This window comes from Hyposmocoma kahamanoa, unplaced genomic scaffold (genome assembly GCF_003589595.1).
Source record: "Hyposmocoma kahamanoa isolate Upper Pololo Valley unplaced genomic scaffold, ASM358959v1 92, whole genome shotgun sequence".
NCBI lineage: Eukaryota > Metazoa > Arthropoda > Insecta > Lepidoptera > Cosmopterigidae > Hyposmocoma > Hyposmocoma kahamanoa.
Window position 1 is genome coordinate 13237793 of NW_020654748.1, and position 7471 is coordinate 13245263.

Sequence of the window (7471 nt, forward strand, 5' to 3'; positions counted from 1 at the left end):
TTTTTTTTTTTTTTTTTTTTTTTTTTTTTATACCTGACAGGCAAATGACTCCACTCCACCTGATGTTAAGTGGAAAGTGGTATCCAAACGCGAAGGAACCTAGTGCAGCGATGGAATCTTCACTGCACTAGCCGCCTCCACCCTGCCTGCCTACAATATGCCTCTTCACGCCTCGTTTGAAGGACCCCATATCATAAGAGGGAGGGAAGACATGTGCCGGAAGGGAGTTCCATTTGTCAACCGTGCGGCAGAGAAAGGAGCCACCGAACCTTTTAGTACGCGATGGAATGCGGCAGGTAGTGAAACGGTGACTACGAAGGCCAGCACGCGTGCTTCTGAGCAGGAACGGGGACGGGGGGATGAGGTTGAACAGCTCCTCAGAGCACTCACCATGGTACATGCGGTAAAAGGCGCTAAGCGATGCAACATCTCTACGCAGTTGCAGAGGTTCAAGGCGTGATGAGACCTCTTCGTCGCCTATAATTCGAGTTGCACGACGCTGTAATTTATCCAAGGCATCGAGTAGGTACTTGGCGGAGCCGTCCCACAAGTGCGAACAATACTCAACGCAAGACCGGACCTGTGTTTTGTACAGCAGGCATAACTGGTCCGGCGTGAAAAAACGTCGCACCTTGTTCAGGACTCCGAGTTTCCGTGAGGCTGTTTTGATCACAGATTCGATGTAGCTCCTTGGATTCAAATCACAGCAGATTTCCATACCGAGCAAGGTGAAACTGCTCTGAGGTGAAAGTGCTGTGCTCATCAGAGAAGGCATGGGAAGGAACGGCGACAATTTTGTTGTTAACGCGCAAACCTGTGTTTTCTTGGCGTTGAACTCAACAAGATTACTGGATCCCCATGCAGATATGAGGTCCAATATCCTATTGAGCTCAACGACAACATCAGATCGCTCTCTGTCAGTATCGGCGCGCCCAGCTGCGGGGAATCCATGATATCCCCCATGAACAGTGCTATCATCTGCATAACAATGAATATTCCCAAGTGGAAGCATATCATTGATATGCAGAAGGAAAAGCGTGGGAGATAGGACGGATCCCTGCGGTACGCCGGCGTTCACATTCACGAACCTCGAAATGCTGCCGTCAGAAACGACGCGAATTCTCCGCTCACGAAGGAAATCGGCAATCCAGCTGCATAACTGGGCTGGCAAACCGTACGCCGGGAGCTTGGAGAGAAGGGCTTTGTGCCAGACCCGATCGAACGCTTTGGCTATATCGAGGCTAACAGCCAACGATTCGCCACGTTTGTCTATAGCCTCACCCCAAATATGCGATAAGTACGCTAGAAGGTCACCCGTTGATCGTTTCGGACGAAACCCATACTGCCGATCATTAATTATGGAGTGATCTTCTAGGTATTGGGTCAGTTGTTTATTAAGGATCCGCTCTAAAACCTTGCATATTATGGAAGTAATGGCTATGGGACGGTAATTATGCGGGTCTGATCGGTCGCCTTTTTTGGGAACTGGTTGCACATTAGCCTCTCTCCAAGAGTCCGGCACACGACCTGAAGAGAGCGACAGACGATACAGTCGCGTTAGCACGGGAGTCAACTCAGCTGCACAATTTCTAAGTACAATCGCTGGGATACCATCAGGACCACTAGCTTTCCGGACGTCGAGAGACTGCAGCTGCGTACGCACATCGCATTGTCTGATACGAATATCAGACATCGTGTAGCCACAGTGAGGTAGAGTTGGTGGCTGTGCGTTACAGTCGTCGAGACAGGAGTTAGCCGCAAACAGATTTGCCAAGAGGTCGGCTTTATCCTGCGGCTTGTGGGCTAGATTGCCGTCAGAGTATCTCAGCGGTGGCAGCGAGGGCTGGCAGAAGTTCGACGCAACGGCTCTGGCCAGACGCCAGTAGCTACGACTACCTGTGGGATGCGTCAAGAGTTCTTGGCCAACTCGTGCGACGCGCTGAGCATCCGCTCTGATGTACGCTCTTTTGCAAGACCTGGTGGCATTATTGTAGGCTGTTTTAAGTGAGTTCGTATTGGGATCGTCTGAAGCTAGACCCCTGATCCAAGCGCGGTATGCAGTCTGTTTGTTCTCAACAGCCACAGCACACTCGCGGTTGAACCAGCGGTTGCGCCTCCCTTTACTGACGAGATCCGAATGCGGGATGTAGTATTCCATCCCGATTAAGATCTCATCAGCAACGGCAGTCGCGCTAGCTGTTGGATCCACCTCACTAAAACAGCGCTGCCGCCAGGGAACGGATGCAAAATAGTCCCGCATACCGTCCCAATCTGCCGACGCATAATGCCAAATGCGGCGTTTAGCCACAGTAGGTGGTGGTGGCAGTAACGTTGCCACTTTAGTGGATATCAAGCAGTGATCCGAAGTGCCCAGAGGGGCTTGGACCACCACCCGATATCCAGCCGGGCGAGACGTCAGCAGAAGGTCCAACAAAGAGGGCGCGTCACCAACCCTATCTGGAATCCGGGTGGGCTGATTCACCAGTTGGGTTAAATCGTGTGTGAGAGCGAATGTGTGGGCAGTTCTTCCAGCATGGTCAGTTTTAGAGGAACTTAACCACGACTCGTGGTGAGCATTGAAGTCCCCTAAAAACACCAATTCCGCTGTAGGAAACTGCGCCTGCGCGTCATCTGCCGCCCGAGTAAGGTGGTCCATGAGACGAGTTGTCTCCATGTCGCCGTGGTGGGATCTGTAGAGGCACATGTAGACACGGCAATGACTGCCCAGGTCAACATGTACCCCAAGGATGGAGAAGGAGGGGTCCTCCAAATGACGCAGACGGCGACAGCAAACATCTGCCCGGACAAACAAGCAGACCCCAGCTTTCGCTTTGAAGGACTCTTCAAGCATATAGCCAGGGTAATTCAAGTAGCTGCTGTCATGTGGGCAGAGTATTTGCGTCTCCGTAAGGAACAGCATTTCTGGTCGAGCCGTCTCAAGATGTTGATGGACGGCGTGGATGTTACTGTGGAGTCCTCGAATGTTCGTGAACTCCACCTTAAAGAGCGCTTTAGTGGTGGGGGTGTGCACCGCTGTACGACCGAAATTTGTACTTTGCGCTAACATGTTGGAGGGAAAAAGAGGCGTGAAGCGAGAAAACAGTGCCGCGACACAAGCGGTCAAATCGCGGGGCCTGCTTCCCCAGAGACTTGCCTACAGACAAGTTGCGCTGATCCGCCGGACGGAAGGGCCCCCGAACCCCCCCGGGAATGGCCGCCGGGACCCCACCTCCCGGTCACCAACCGGCACGACGAACCACACCGAGATTATGCGCGGCATGGTGAGGCAGCCTCACGAGCTGGTTAAGCACGCTTGGGCCCCTGTACTGTACCGCGGGCGGCCAGCGGAACAACCGTTTCTACGGGTCTCCCTGGCCGGCGGGTCAATGCAGTTGTCCTGGCACTGGTTCGGCGGAAGCCTCCACAGACCACAAATGTCGCGGCAGCGTTCCCTCGGGCTCTGGTTGTACGCTGACTGATCCCGGAACGCATCCGACTAGCGAATACTTGGCGGGTTTTCCATCATGCGCACGGTGGTCACTAACCAGGCGGGTTTTCAAGCCCTACCACCAGTGGAGCAGCTGGTTGCTCAATATCCCTTAGTCGCCTCTTACGACACCCACGGGAAGAGAGGGGCGGTGAATTGTATTCTAATCCGTCACCGCACGGTAAATATCCGTTAATACTTCGATTTAAACTTTAACGATTTGCACATATTATTTGATTTCGGGGTTTAATCACATATCAACAGTCCCTTCGAGACCATAGACGTTGCAATATGTCCGAAGCGTCGAGGTAAATAAAATATGTTTTATACGTTATTAAGTCCCGAATTAAGAATCAAATAATATTCGTTTAATGTTTGTAACCTGTTTTTTTAGTGCAAGTTTTTGGGATAGATTTTAAGTACATAAAGATTGAAAGTTTTCATTAAATCTTTAGTGAAGCAGTTTTTCCAGGGAACTACTGCCACCTTGCCTATTTCTGCCGCCAAGCTGTAATGTCAGCATTTCTGTGTTTCAGTTTTGAAGGGTATGTGCTGGTGAAATTAGAGGCACATGAGATTTGTCGACATGTGTCTCAAGGTGACGGGTGCAGTGGCAGTGCCCTTCAGATCTTTGCGATTTAAAGATCTGAGCGGCACTGCAACTGTTGTGGACAGGCATGTCGTTTACCGCCAGGCGCACGACCTGTTTGTTCCGTCACTTAGTATCATAAAAAAAGAAATGTAATAAAACGTAAATTTAGTCAATATGCTTAAGAATTTCTTTTCAGCGTATTTATTAAATTGCTTTGTTTACAACATAATGAAATAGTGCCTGATAAAAGACCGAAGATTTCCTTCTGTCTAATGCAAAAAATAAGTTGGGATAATTGTTCACATTATTTGTTTTAAGTATGCTGTACTTCGTAAAGGGTTTGCGAAGACTTAAGAAATCTCCAACCCATATTGAGCCTGTGTGATAGACTATAGCCTAAACAACTCTGACAGATTATGGCTAGACAAGAGTCTTAATTTATGTACGTGTTTAGTTTATGTAAAGTGTTTTTGTAGTTACGGTTTTATTAATCGATAAACTGTAAACGCCGAAATTTGGCCTTTAAGTTGTGAAACTATGTCTATGATATGGTAAATATGTACACACATCAGAAATGCCACGGGTATTATTTCTTAAGTCTGTAATTAATTCAATATATATACTTTGGAGTTAGATGAATGGGTGTTATGGTGTAGTAATGGGCCATCTTTAAATATTATCGTGCTTCTTGTTTGTGAAATACCTGCGCACTGAGTTTACTAATCAAGATTGTATAGAACTGTCTAGTACTTTTTGTTGTAAATACTAAATTGAATAAGTAGTTAATCATTAGATGAAAAAATTAAATAGCGTTTATTTAAAAACGACAGTTGTAACGGTTGTTGCGTAAAAAAGCAAATAAATAAATAATAAATACTATAATGTGATATAGTAAGTTGCTCTGACTATGTCACATAAGTTGCTCTGATCCCAAAGCAAGTAACTAAAGCACTTGTGTTATGGAAATTGGAGAAAAACGACGGTGACACAAACATCCAGACCCGAGATAATATAGAAAATTTAGTTTTCTTCATTGAACCGGTCCGGGATTGAACCAGGGACCTTAGAGATGGCGACAACTAGTGTGCAAGCGACTTCATAACGGAGGACCCAAATATATATATATTTGAAATACATAAACATAAAATTAAAAACTATTCATTAAAAACAATTCTCGTTATTGCAAAACAACACAAACATGTACATCGAAATTAAACTTACATTCAAATAATTGCCGTAATTATTAAATAGGATTTGAATAAGGATATGTAGTGGCATTGCCATTTAGCTAATTTTATAGAGCTTCATTCAATCATTACTATCCGGGTCGTGGATTTGTTCGGAACGGAAGTCTTAAAATTTTTACGATGACCAATGCTATTGTGTTTGCTTACTCATACCTACTCATAAAAGACACCCTTTATAATGTATCATTTACATTGCGCTTTGATTATAACTGACATATACGATGGCTCATACACACTCTGTGTACAAGGTACATAAGTCATCTTTGCAATAATCACTAGTTTATAACCTAATTATTATATTTTTTTAATGATATAAATATGGGGCAGTTTCAATCAAACGTGTAACAGGTTTAAAAGTGATTTACGTTATTCACTAATACCCTTGATTTTTGCAATACAAAAAAATAAGAATACAAGTATCAATAAGCTTTCAAATCAAAACACTTTTTAGACGAAATTGAAATATAATAAATTAAATTCATAATCGATTTAGTTAACATATAAAATCAATTGATCTAAATAAAATTAAATGCAATCGAAGCTCCGTATGACGCCGCAGGTGTACGTTCATAAACTACTAGAAGAATGATCATTATTGTAGCCATGAAACGATCGTGAACAAAATAAAATTCAAGGAACTTAAAATGCTGCTGCTCTGAAAAAAATGTTACTTGAATTAAAATTGAAGACTGAAACTTTTGAGATCCAACTAAAAGATGATATATTTGTGTTAATTTTATTATATTTAAGTAGTTATAATAGCCATTGTCATGTATGACTTGGTTGATGATATGATTTGATTATTTATGTTGGTGTTTTTTATGCGTAATGCGTATTTGACCTCTATCTCACCTGACGGAAAGTGACGATGAGGTCGACGATGGAGCATGCATATCTATTTATTTAGATTTCTGTGATGTGCACCTAAATAATACATATTCAATCATGCGTTGAATAGGTATCCATGTCTGTTGGCATGGAATTCCACTGCATAGCCAAGTAGCGTAAGTAAATATTAGATCTATTACAAGTTCTGCCCATTGCTGTTTTTAAGCTTCATCTGCTCCCCAAGGTTCCCTGTAAATGATTGCCTGATTGGCCGCCTGTTGCACCTGATCTTTGACTGTCTTTTTGTCTTTGCAATTTGGTTTCGTGTGCAATAAAAAGTGTTTGCATTGTGGACTTTATAATTACTAACATTTTCATGTACAAGGACAATTTATCATGCGATCGTGGTGTTGGTGATTAAAACATGTTTAAATAAATTTCTAAATGTGTAATAATTAGTTCAATTAAATAAGTATTGCAGTCGTAGATCTCGTTGAAATGGCAGAAATACGATGAATTTATTATTGACAATAATTTTAATTTAACTTTACTAATATGTTATTTAAATATGAACTAGAATGATCGAATGAACGAACAAACGAACGAACGAATGAGCTATTAAATATTACAACAGATGAGATTATTTTACACCCTAAAATACTGGCTCTAGTTTTTGTTTTTTGAATATTATAATAATATATTTCGTAGAAAAAAAATATTTAACGATAACTAATTTGAAACTCTTAGCATTACATATTGGTTTAGATGGAATAAAGCAGCATTTTATAACACAAAGTAATCTCGATACAGGATCAGTTTGGATCGTGCGGATCATGACCGTGAGCGGATCGACGGCAGACGAGTCAAATTAAAGCCTTATCGTTACACATCTGAATTCCACGCGTGAAATACGCTGTTGTTAATAGTAATAAGCACGATTTTAGTTTTGATGATTGGGGTTTCGTAACCGTTGAAGTCAAACTCGCGAATGAAAGGGCTTTCGCAGGTTTAATTTTGAGGGACATAGAAAAACAACCACTGAAACCTGTATAATTTGCTTAGGATGTTGTGAAATCGATGTTACAACCTGGAGTTGTACAAAAATATCAAGATGTAAACAAAAGCATTAAAACAATTCTTACAAGTCCACAAATATCTTACTGACATTGTAGTATGTGGTGAACATTAACTTATATCATATTTTTTATATTTAGTCAAGAATCTTTTGTAGTAGTACCTATTGTGGGTTGGTGTCTTTTTGTGTGACAGACGTCCTGACATGGTATATTAAGAGGTGCATTTTGTAATAGATTATTG